General features: G+C 35.3%; 1 pseudogene; it reads right to left on the bottom strand.

The window, feature by feature from the left end:
• Positions 1–3,920: 3,920 nt before the first annotated feature.
• The window catches only part of LOC143690677 (V-type proton ATPase subunit E 1 pseudogene), a 62,750-nt pseudogene continuing 53,159 nt past the window's right edge, over positions 3,921–13,511 (bottom strand).

Raw genomic sequence — 13,511 nt, 5'->3', positions numbered from 1 at the left:
AGAGTTTTAGCAGGATTTGTATTAGCTCTTTTTGGAATGTTTAATAAAATTCCCCTCCTTGTGAAGCCATCTGGCCCTGGGCTTTTCTTTGTAGGAAGATTTTTGATGACTGATTGAATCTCTTTACTAATGATTGGTTTTTTGAGATCTATTTCCTCTTGAGTAAATGTAGGTTGTTTGTAAGTTTTTGGAATTTGTCCATTTCATTTAAATTGTTTAGTTTGTTGGCATATAGTTGTTCATAGTAGCCATTTATGGTTTTTTTAAATTTCTTTAGGGTCCATGGTAAAGACCACCCCTCTCATTTCTGATTTTTAAAATTTTTATCACCTCTTTTTTATTTTTTGTCAGCCTAGGTAAGGGTCTATCAATTATATTGATTTTTTTCAAAAAGTCAACTTTTGGTTTTGATTCCTTCTATTGTTTTTTGTTCTCCAATTCAGTTAATTCTGCCCTAGTCTTTGTTATTTCTCTTCTATTTGATTTTGGGTTAGTTTACTGTTCTTTCTCCAGTACTCCACTTGAGCAATTAAGTCCTCGAATTTTGCTTATTCTTCTTTTTCAATATAGATATCTAGGGTAACAAATTTCCCTCTCAGCACTGCCTTTGCCACATCTCATAAATTATGATATACTTATTTTCATACATCTCCAGATATATACCAATTTCTCTAACAATTTCTTCTTTGACCCACTAATTGTTTATGAGTGTGTTTTTTAATCTCCATATATTTGTGAAAATCTGTTGTGGTTTTTTGGTAGTTATTGATTTACATCTTCATTTAATTGTGGTTAGAGAAAAAGCTTTGAATAATTTCAATCTTTAAAGTTTATAAAGATTTGTTTTGTGCTCCAGCATATGACCTATCCTGGAGAACATTTCATGAGCACTAGAGAAGACTGCATATCCTTTTGTTTGGGGATGTATTGATCTATATATGTCTGTTAGGTCTAATTCATTTTTCACATTGGTTGAGATCACTATTTTGTTGTGGATCCATTGTCTAATTGTTCTATCTATAGAGGAGAGTGGTGTATTGAAGTCTCTCACTATTACTGGTGAAGCATCTTTTGCTCCTTTCAGTTTTGTCAATGTTTGCTTCACTTTGGAGCTCCTTGATTAGAAGCATAAACATTTATAATAGTTATTTCTTCTTGGTGAATTGTCCCTTTTATTATTATGCAATGTCCCTGTCTCTTATGATGCCTTTGTATTTAAAATCTATTTTGCCTGATATTAGTATAGCTACTCCTGCTTTCTTTTGGTTATAGCTTGAATGGGACATCTTTTGCCATCTTTTCACTTTCAATCTATTTGTAACTTGGGGTGTAAGATGAGTCTCTTGTAGGCAGCATATAGATTGGATCATATTTTTAAATCCATTATGTATCTTTTAATTGGTGAATTTAGTCTGTTAACATTCAAAGTTATTACTATTAATGCAGTTCTTGCATCTACCATCTTATCTTTGTTTTTTATTCATAAGATCTATATATTCTTTCCCTCTCTCTTTTTATCCTTTAAGTTACTGCTACTGGTACTCTTCAATTCTATGCCCTCCTTCAGACCTCTCTCCTGTCTTTTTTTCAGATGACAGAACTCTCTTTAGTATTTCTTTTAGGGCAGGTCTCTTGTTGACAAATTCTCTCAGAGTTTGTTTGTGAAAACTTTAATCTATCCTCTACTTTTGAAGGACAACTTAGTTGGATAAAGAATTCTTGACTGGAAGTCTTACTCTTTCAGGACCTTAAATATATTATATCACTGCCTTCTTGCTTCCATGGTGCCTGTTGAGTAGTCCATACTCAAGTCTTATGTGGTTTCCCTTGTATTCTTGTATTGAATTTTCTCTTGCTACCTTCAGTACTTATTGCTTCTCTTCAACATTTGACCATCTGATTGATATGTGTCTTGGAGTAGGCCTATTTGGATTTATTCCATTTAGTGTTCATTGGGCTTATTTGATTTGCATATTTGTATCTTTTATAAGGTTGGGAAATTTTCCCCCATTATTTCTTCAACTAATCTTCCTAGTCCTTTATGCTTCTCTTCTTCTTTTGGGACACTGGTGGTTCTTGTATTTGTGTGCTTTGTGTTATCTATCATTTTCCTGAGATCTAATTTCAATTTTTTCATATTTCTTACCATTTGCTCTTTTGGGTATTTGAATTCAGTTGTCCTGTCCTCTAGTTCACTTATTCTTATTTCTGCCTCTTCAATCTGCTGTTGTGTTTCTCTAGTATATTTTAAATTTGGCCTACGGTATCTTTCATCTCTGTGAGATCTTCTATGTTTCTATTCTTTCAAATTCTTCTTTATGCTCTTCTAGTGTCTTTTTGATATTCTTTATGTCATTAGCCAACCCATTGAATTTATTTAGGAGAGTTATATGAACATCTTTGTTTAGTTGCTCAAAATTCTGTGTCTTTTCTGTTGTTTTAATTTGTTTATTTGGCTGGCCCATATTTGCATGCATCTTCAAGTGCTTTGTGATTTTTCTGTTGCCTTTGAGGCATTTGATGATTTTGATAAAGTTATTTTGTACATTGACTTCCTTCACTTGTCTAAGGTTTTGCATTTGCTTGTGTTTGCTTTGAAAGTCTCCTTTTGCACTTGGTTTTTCATTAATTCCCCACCAAACTAAGTCCTAGACCTCTTAGAGGAGATTCAACTTTACTTGAAGATCTGTTAAAAGCTAGGCAGATAGGAAGTTTGCCAGACTGTGCTTTCTACTTCTTCCCAGCAAATAGTGCTCTTGGGCTATCTTTTCCTCTCAGGTCCACCTCTCCCTGACAGTGGTAGCTGATTGAGCTGAATGGAGACCCAGTGCAACTCCAGTGGGGTCGCTGCTCTCAGTGTGTGGTGAAAGCTGCCAACCGTGGGTCTGTGGGTTGGGCAGTATGTACCTCAGTGGAAGACTTCCATTGTGGGCCCAATGGGTCTGGTGGCCCCCAGACTCCCATTTGAAATGACCTCGGGCTATAGGACTGGCTGTTTCAGCTGCCCCTGTCCACAGTCAATCCAAAATGCCTGGCAGTGTGCAGTTCCTGGCTTGGTGTGCTTCGTCCTCTCCACCTCTCTGTTCATGCGTGCTTAAGGTCTCAGGGCCTCTGTGAGGAAAAGGGAGAAGTACTGGGATAAAATGAGTCCTTTTAGCACCCAGTTGTCAGATCAGCTCCACCCTGCACCTCCTCCTTCCCCCAGAGGGAGGGTCCCCAGTCTCTGTCAAAAACCCAGATGCCCACAGTTGCCTGTCTCAGGGGTTGGGCAGGCACTATGTATAGGCTGAATGGTCTCTGTGAACAAGGAAAGCAAGTCTGCTGTTTTCTGTGTTCCCCACAGGAGCTCCTAGCTGAAGAGCTGTGAGGGAAGATCTCCCAAGCTAGCTGTGGGGTTAGGCTGGAGGGTAGGGGTGCTCTACTCTTTTAGTTTCCCTACTTTCCTGTGCACCACCGATTGTCTCCAATTGAGTCACAACCGAGCACACTCACCCCATTATTTCTGTCCCAATTTCTCCATGTTTTTATTCAGAACCTCCCTATATAGTGTAGAAGACCTTCTCAGGTCAGTTGCACCCTGGAACTGCAGTTCCAGTCATTTTTCTGCCACTTCTTTCATCGTTCCAAGGAGCAGGGGTGAACTCAGTCTATCTTATTCTTCCATCTTCCCAGAAGTCTGAGAATTGTATTACTTTTAAATGAACTACAGGTAGGCTCCTGTTAATTTTAAATGAAACTTTCTCCCATTTTTAACCATTAGGTCAAGGGCATTAGTTACAAAAGGGTATTCCACTGATAAAGTATAGAACAATATTAGAGCAGCAAAGAGGAGGTTACATGGGTGATCTTGGCTCTTCAAATATCAGAAGCTTGATATCATGGCAGTGGAAGAGTGCACGGAATTCCCACATCCCAAAAGCTTACTCCCCAAACTTCCTGTTGGCATTCACACCAAACAAGGCTCCCTGTACTTCTAGCATTATCTGCTGGATTATGAGATTCATCGAGCTTTCTAGGGTATTAGAACATTTATTTTACAATCTGCACTATAGATCTCAATACCACCAGCTATATCCTCAGGCAGGTAGACCTGATCAATTTAGACATCAACATCTTTTTTGGAAGCAATTTTGTACGTAGGAATCATGTTTTATCCCTCAGCATTTACCAGAGGTAAATTCCATTTCGTGCAATGAATAATTCAGGGCTCCAACAACTGGTACAAAACCCTGCAGTACCAGTCCATCCAGTAGTACTTGATCGTTTTATAACTTGCTGAGTCTCTGCTTTGCTTTCCTTAGGAGGTCTGTGATAAGGTCATCTGAGGCTCTGAGGATTTTCAGCCTTACTTGGTTCATCAAATCTGACATCTAACTTTTCCTTTTGCTGCTCAATCTGCTTTTCTTTCTTCTTATAGTATTACATAATCTTCAGTATTTTGTATTGTACAGAGCAAACTTTCTCAATGTTGAACTCTTCTGCCTTTATATATATTTCTTCTGCTTTCTTATTAACTTCTTGTTCAATGAAAGTTGTCATGTATTTAATTTTCTTTTGCACATCAGCATCACTGAGGGCTATGGTAAAAATGATGTTAGCTCAGTGTGCAAGAGGCTCAAGTTTAGATTTGAAAAGGAAGGGGAGTAGAAAATCTAATGCAGGTATTAGCTTCCTTCTTTACTCTTTAATGAGTTTTTCTGCTCTTTAATGAAATAGGGTGCCATTAAATCAGCCACTCTCAGCCCTATTAGGTCTATATTGTGGTTTTAAATAAAAATTCCTATTTTTCTTGCCTCTTGGGAAAATCCTTTGAATAGTTAATTAGTTTTTAAAAATGTTAGGAGACCTAAGAAACACATTTGGAATTCTCCTGAACTAAGGATTCTCTCTGCCATTTTGATCAAATAGGAAAGGCTGGCACAGAGCTCTCCTTTTATTTTATGCTCTATGCTACAACCACAACTTAAGGACTCAAGGTAGTTCCATCATATACAGAATTAAGCTTTGGTATGACTAGAGAAGGCACATTTAATTAGAAGTCATGGTGGTATATTGGATATTTGAATATCTAGTATGGACCCAGCACTAAGTTAGGAACTTTGCATATATTGTCTGAAGAACTTGCCCATTACCCAGTTGATGCAGATGTCAGTATTCCCAGGCTCAGAAAAGTTTAAAAACTCCCAAGGTCACACTGCTACCTCCTGGTAGAATTTGAACCAGAAGTCAGATCAAATTCAAAGTTCTTTCTCCTCACACATCACCCTTGAATTATTGTCCTGATTCCACATTTGATTGTGTTCTGATTCCTGTCTATTTTTTCCTCCATTTTAAGAGTTATTTGGGTACCATCATGAATGAATATTATTTGTAATGAAGATAAAAAGTTCTGAGATCTTGGGTAAATATGTTAAATTATATAAATTCCTTAGAACACTGTGTCCTGCATGTGGATGCCTAACTCCAAGCACTTGGTGACACAATTCCCTCCGCTAGGATTTTCTTCAACTTCCATCTCAGCCTACATGGATTTTATCTGTGCTTCAAGGCTCACTTCACATTCCATATGACTTCTCCCTTCTCTCATCTCCAGTGACACTATGGTTCCAACAATTCCTTCATCACTTAGCTTAACCCATCTGTGAGTTCTTTGCAGACAAGATCATGACTTCTACGCTTCTGGCACCCTTCACATGCCAGATTGTCCTTGGCTTAGTGGGGACTGGTTATACACTTGGTATTTGCTAACTTTGCCCATCATTCTGCCGTATAGGTTAGGATAAGCCTGTTTAAAACTTATATGTTCTCTTTCCATCTCTCATATTCTTTTATATTCCTTACTGCATTCAACAAATATTTTTTAAAAACAGAATAGCAATAGAAACACATTTAGGAGTTGTGTTACTTGTATCAAATGCAAAATAGCTGGTTTATTGATTGAAATTTAGGAACCTGTCACCTGGACTTAATTCACCATGACTGGTCAGAGGTCTTTTTAATGGACTTTAAGCATATATTTAGAACATGATGCTCTTAGTTTATTGAAGCCAATTATTTCAATTGGACACATTGTTGATGAACTCCTCTCAAAGATCTGTTACTTTAATCCATAGATTTTGTGATAAATTAAATTATTGGTTTCAGTATTTTACCTCTGTACTGATAACCTTGCCATGGCCCCTTGGCTTTGTGTTTGGACACATGACTTGCTTGGGCCAGTGGAATGGAGCAGAATTTACAGTGTGCCAGTTTTGAGTGTACCAGGACTTAGGAGGCCTCCCTTATTTCTGCCCTTCCTCTTGTACTTTTGGCAATGCCATGAGAAGAAGAATGCCTACCGGTCCATGATAAGAAGAATGAGAGGCATTTGAAGCAGAGCCACCCATGCTCTTCCATAGACCAGAAATGAAAAGTAAAGCTATTAAAGCCACTAGAGCTTGAAATACAGCCTGCCAGCCATGCCCACCTAAGTCAGTAGAACTCAAGCTAATCCTTAGATCTGTGAAAATAAATGTTTGATGTTATATGTCACTGAGAATATGAGGTTGTTTTTGTGCAATATTATGGTGGCAAAATAGCAGTCAAAGTAATTTACCCTGCAATTCTATTACACCACCAAACACTAAATATAATTTGTCCCTACACTCAAGAAGTTTTTTTTTCAAAAGTTTAAAATTCCTCCCACATTATTATTAATATTGAAGAACAAACACTAAAAAAATTAAAATAATAGAGGAGAAAAACAATTGGCAAATCACACGTTAAATTTCTGTTTAAATATCACTTCCTAAAAGGAATCTTCCCTGTACCTCCAATTTATATTTGGTACCTCTCTTCTTAGTTTCTCTCATGCAAAAATCAACTCTTTTCCTTTATACTTTGTAATATATGATTGAATTTTATACTTAAAAAATTTCATCAACTCTCACTAGACTGCATTCCGGCAGCTAGCAAACTAGAACAGTTCGTCTGATTAAGTATCTCTCAAACAGCAGTTCTTGGATCTACTTTCTCTGTCACTATCTCTGTAAGGCAGTAAAAGCTTCCTGGGAGGTACATATGCTATTATCTTTAGGTAATTTATAAAACCCATATATTCATTGTCTCAAAAATAATTATTCAATTTCAGTATTCCCCTTGCCAGGTTAAGGTGGGTTCTCCACATCATACAATGCTTTAACATCTTTGTGGTTTCCTGTTTTCAATGCATAGGCTTCCTAATGATTTTTGAATCCAAGACATATGACGATATATTCATATATTAGTATAGATGAAAATGTGATATTAATAGAGACAGTATAATTCAGTGGAGAAAAACTTGGTTTGGGAGTCAAAAAAATGAGTGACTGTGTTTGAGTTCCACTTTTACAACTTTCTGATTATGTTACTAATATGAAAAATAGGGAAGATAACTTCAACTCTAAAGGTTTGTTGTGAAGTGTGAATGAGTTGACTATGAAAAAAAATGTCTGTAAACTGCAAAAATTACATATATATATACATATATATATAATAATAATAATTACAGTGTCTAAGCATATTTTATAAAATACATGTGGAATATATTATAGCTGACATTAAAGGTGTTCATAAGTACTGTAGAACCTACCACCATACATTCTGACTCCCCTGTATGTTTTAAAATGCTGCTTCTGCACTTAATAACTACAATGGAAAGTGTGATATTTTAATTATTTTCAAACCTCTGGGATTGTTAGCATCTATACTTACTGAAAGCATTCCCACAAGCTAGAGTGAGGTAATTTCTACTTAAGAGTAAATGGTAGACAAAGATTACTGGTCATTACACAATTCCTGAAATATATACAGAGAATTTTATTGTTAAACCATTTTACTTTGTTGAATCTGTGAATCATATTATCCTGTCACTAATATGTTAGCAAATTGGCTGAAAGATGTATTGATCATTTTCAAAATTTAGAACTTTTATGAGAAACAAGCTAACAGTACACTGTGAACATAATAACATAATGAATCTAATCTCAGTGGAGTTGGTAGAATGGATCTTTAAATAAAATACAGAGATTCTCTATAGCACAAATCTATTGATTCAGGCTGTTAACATACACTCATAAAACCAAGATTCAGCTGAGAAAAACATTATTATATCTACAATTCCTGAATGGTTTTAAAATCTTTGAAACCAGCACAAAATTTATATCTAAACTCTTCTTGACCTCATTTAAAAGTTTTGAAGTATAGTACTTCTCACAATAAATACGTACTGCTCTTTTATAAATGGCACATTTATTATGCTTTCTTGTAAGAGAAGCATGTGTTTTATCCAGAGCTGGCAAGCCACATAATATCCTCCTTTTTCCATTTTGTCACCATTTAAAATTGTTATAGTTGCATAGATACTAAAGTGAAACATATAAGATAGTTTGAGATTTAGAGGAATCTACATATGAATAGTACCAAACAATTCAAACTCTATCACAAAGCAGACTGAGCAGATTTTTTTCTTTGTTAGAGAAGTTGTGGGTTTACAGAACAATCATGCATAAACTATAGGATCCCCAAATACCACCCCACCAGTAACAACTTGCATTGGTGTGGGACATTTGTTACAGTCGATGATAGCACATTTTTATAAGTGTACTATTAATTAAGGCTCATAATTTACTTAGGATTTACTGTTTGTGTAGTGCAAATCTATAGATTAAAAAAAATTATCCTGTTATCATATACACCATCTAACATTTCCCCTTGTATCATATTCAGATATATATTTCACTGCTGTTAATTGTGTTCACAGTGTTGTGCTACCATCACCACCATCCATCAACAAAACATTTCCATCATTCCAAACAGGAATTTTAAGCCTTCATTTCCCATTCCATATCCCCATCCCATCCCTTGGTAACCCATATTCTAGATTCTGACTCTATGAATATGCTTATTCTTATAGTTTTAAATCAGTGAGATCATACAATAGTTGTCCTTTTGTATTTAGCTTATTTCACTCAACATGATGAGTTCAAGTTTCATCCATGTTGTCACATGTACTTTGGACTTCATTCCTTTTTACAGTTGAATAGTATTCCATTGTATGCATATACCACATTCTATTTATCTATTCATCAGTGATGGACACTTTGGTTGCTTCCATCTTTTGGCAATTATGAATAATGCCATTATAAACATTGGTGTGCACATATCTGTTCAATTCTTTTGGCCATGCATCTAGTATTGGAATTGCCAGGTCAAATGGTAGTTCAATACTTAGCTTTCTGAGGAATCACCAAACTGGCTTCCACAGAGACAGCACTGCCACCAGCAATGAATAAGTGTTCCTATTTCACTGCACCCTCTCCAACACCTGCTATTTTCTGTTTCTGTAGGAGTAGCTATTCTAATGAGTGTGACATGGTATCTCATTGTGGTTTTCATTTGCATTTCCCTGATGGCTAATGATGTTGAGCAACTTTTTCTTGTGCTTTCTGGTTATTTGTATATTTACTTTGGAGAGATGTCTGTTCAAACTTTTTGCCCATTCTTAACTTGTATGCCTTTTTTGTTGTTAAGTTTAAGTTTATATATATGTATATTCTGGTTATAAACCTTTAGCAGATATATGGTTTCCAAATGTTTTTTCCCATTGTGTAGGTTGTCCTTTTGTTTTCATGATAAAGTTCTTTGAGGAACAAAAAGTATTAATTTTGATGGGGTTCTATTTATCTATTTTTTCTTTTGTTGCTTGTGCATTAGGTCTAAAATATAAGAAAACATCACCTAACACAAGGTCCTGAATATGCTTCCCTACATTCTCTTCTAGGAGTTTGATAATTCTAGCTCTTACATTAAGTTCTTTGATCAATTTGGGCTTATTTTTTGTATAAGGTATGAGGTAAGAGTTCTCTCTGCTTTTTTTTTTTTTTTTGAAAAGGAGATCCAGTTTTCCCAGCAGCATTTGTTGAAGATGCTATTCTTTTCCAATTGAGTGATCTACCAACCTTGTCAAAAATCAGTTGTCCATAAATATGATGGCTGTGGTCTGAGTTCCCCCTTCCATTCCATTGGTCTATATGTCTATCCTTGTATCAGTATCCTGTTGTTTTGATTACTGTGGTTTTGTTGTAAGTTTTAAGATCAGGAAGTGTAAGTCCTCCAATTTCATTATTGTTTTTCAAGATGATTTTCAGGGCTGCTTAACTTTCCACATAATTTTGATGATTGGATTTTCCATTTCTGCAAAGAAGGTTGTTGGAATTTTTACTGGGATTGCATTGAATTGATAGATTGCTCTGGGTAGTGTTGATATCTTAATGATATTCAGTCCTCTAATCCATGAACATGAAATATTCTCCCGTTTATTTAGGTCTTCATGATTTCTTGTAGCAATGCTTTATTGTATTTGTATGTACAATCATTTAAATTCATGATTAGAGATTTACTCCTAGATATTTGATTCTTTTAGTTGCTCTTGTGAATGGACTTCTTTCTTGATTTCTTCTTCCAATTGTTTAGTGCTTGTGCATAGAAACACTATTATTTTTTAGATTGATCTTGTACCCAACCACTTTGTTAAATTCACTTGTTAGCTCTCAGAGGTTTGTTATGGGATTTTCAGGATTTTCTGTATATAGGATCATAGGATCATACCATCTGCAAATTGGGAAAGTTTTACTTTTTCCTTTCAATTTGGATGTTTTTTAAATTTCTATTTTATATTTTTATTGTGGAAAAATCCATACGAAAAAGCAATAAATTTCGAAGCACACTGCAACAATTAGTTTTAGAGCAGATTTCAGAGTTTGGTATGGATTACAGTTCCACAATTTTAGCTTTTCCTTCTATCTGATCTAAGACACTGGGGACTAAAAGAAATATCAAATACTGATTCAGCAAGCAGTCATACACATTTGATAAATCTTATCTTCTCTGTTATAACCCCAAACTTCTCCTTTGATCTTTCTCCCAATTTTTTAGGAGTGTTTGAGCTATGCCCATTCTAACTTTTTCATGTTGGAAAGGGCTGTTACCAATATTGGAGAGGGGGATGGAACTAGTTGATGTTCTGGAGAGGCTGGTCCCTCTGGGTTTTAGGACTTCTCTGGCCTAGAAAGCCATCTGGATGTTGTACGTTCCTAGAAAGTAATCATAATGCGTGGGACCTTTGTAGAATCTCAAATAAAGCCCTAAATGCTCTTTAGGGTTGGCAGGAATGGTTTTGGTTGGGGTTTGGCAGACCATGAAAAATAATAATATCTAGCTAAAGCTTTGCATAAGAGTAGCCTTCAGAGCAACCTCTTGAATCTATCTGAACTCTCTCAGCCACTGATACCTTATTCTCAGTTGCTGATACCTTATTCTTAGCCACTGATACCTTATCTTTTATTTCTTTTTCTTCCCTACTTGCTCTGGCTAGAACTCCTAATACAATGTTGAACAACAGTGGTGACAATGGGCATCCTTTTCTTGTTCCTGATCTTAGAGGGAAAGCTTTCAGTGTTTCATCTTTTAGTTGAATGTTAACTGTGGGCTTTTCTTATATGTCTTTTAATCATGTTAAGGATGTTTATTTCTATTCCTAGCATTCTAAGTGTTTTTATCAATAAAGGGTGTGGGATTTTGTCAAATGCCTTTTCTGCGTTTGAGATGAACCTTGTTTTTTTTTCCCCTTCATTGTGTTAATGTGCTATATTACATTAATTGATTTTTTAATGTTGAACCAACCTTGCATACTAGTGATAAATCCTATTTGATCATGTTGTATAATTCTTTCAATATGTTGTTGGATTCAGTTTTAAGCTGATATTTTATGAGTGAGAGAAATAGTTCAAATAATTTAGACATATTTGAACCTTCCCTAACTTCTCTGAGTAAAATATCTACAGTTTTTTCACACCAGTTGATTGAATGAGTTGGTTGATACATCTGCATAATAATGGAAAATACACACCAGAAAATGTTTTAACATAAACAAAAATCTTCAAAAATCTTCAAGAGCAAACCCTTGTTTCTCCCGCTTCAGAGAAATGTACCATGAATAATAGCCTTTAGAGAGTCTCACTACAAACCCTTGCTTTAATATCTGGAACAAAGTAGATGCTGGTAAAATTAGTTTCTTCATGTTTCCCACTTCTTCCTGCATTTTTTTTTTTGCATGGATGGTCAGGTACCGGGAATCAAACACAGGTCTCTGGCATGGCAGGCGAGAACTCTGCCTGCTGAGCCATGGTGGCCCACCCTCTTCCTGTTTTTTGAGAATTGAATCTCATGTTTTTCATTGGCTTAGGGTTGTTTGAGATAACAGTCATTTAAATTAAATTATCACTAAAATTCATTTTTCACAGAATTCATGTGAAATTAAGAGTGAAAATTTTGCCTTATTTCAAAAACACTTCATGAATTCTTCTGAGGTGATTGTGTTTTAATTGTTATACTTTTTACTACTTCTGACATGGATTGAAGTTACAGGCACTAAATTCTCCCAAGTTATTGAAAACTTGCTAATATAAAAGTTTAGAATAAAAAATGTTACTAGATGTAAAATTACAAAACACATCCAAATATATTTATGCTTTAAAACTCCATTTTAGTCTCATACTCAAAAAGTAAAATAAAACATAAGCTTCCATTTATATAAAAGAGAAACTAAACCATTCTTTAGGATACTTCAGTTTTAGCATTTCCTCTTTAAAAATGGAGCCATCAGTTCAAAAGAATGAATGGAATATGAGAGAATCAATATAAATTCATTTAACATATTTGAAAGGTTGACCATAATATTAGTTCTGAATTTCATGACTCAACATATAATTGTACAAGTAATCCATTCAGATTTTTGAGATCCATTCAGGTCATTCTATAAGAGAATGCCCAACTTACACCTAAAACAATATTTGCTCTAAGACAGCTGAATGTTGTTGGACAAATACATACATGTGTATATATATATATATATTTGCATGCTGTATGGCAGGGTCACATTTTCATTACTTTTCCATTTGAGTGTCCTGTTATTGCAGTACCATTTGTTAAATTGTTGTTTGTTTGTTGTATTTTATTTTTGTTTGTTTGTTTGTTTTTGGGGAAATACATGGACCAGGAATTGAACTTGGGTCTCCTGCATGGCCGGCAAGAATTCTACCACTGAACTACCCTTGCACCCCCATGATCATTAATTTTAAATGGGCTCCCAAATCTGACATTTTTCTAATAAATTTACTTTGATAGTCTCACATTATTTCTCCTCTCTTATATCTCTCACATCCTTTCCCTTCCCTTCTTAGTTTCATCTTCTTTCCCTGAGAAATAAAAGCAATCAGATGAGAATTACCTAGTCTTCCCACCAGGAAATATATCAACCAATCAGTATCTGTACCTACATTCCCAAATTTCTCTAGTGTTACAGTGAAAGAATCGTCCATACCCTTATTTAAGCTCAGACCCTCCACTTTGATTTCATTGTGGCTTATCTTCATGAAGACTGCATGTAAGAAATTAATGCCTAGGCTCAAATCCTAGAAGTTATTCTTTTTTCA

This window comes from Tamandua tetradactyla, chromosome 7, assembly GCF_023851605.1.
Source record: "Tamandua tetradactyla isolate mTamTet1 chromosome 7, mTamTet1.pri, whole genome shotgun sequence".
Taxonomy (NCBI): Eukaryota; Metazoa; Chordata; class Mammalia; order Pilosa; family Myrmecophagidae; genus Tamandua; species Tamandua tetradactyla.
The sequence above is the reverse complement of the archived record's forward strand: the minus strand, read 5'-3'. Positions and strand labels throughout refer to the sequence as shown.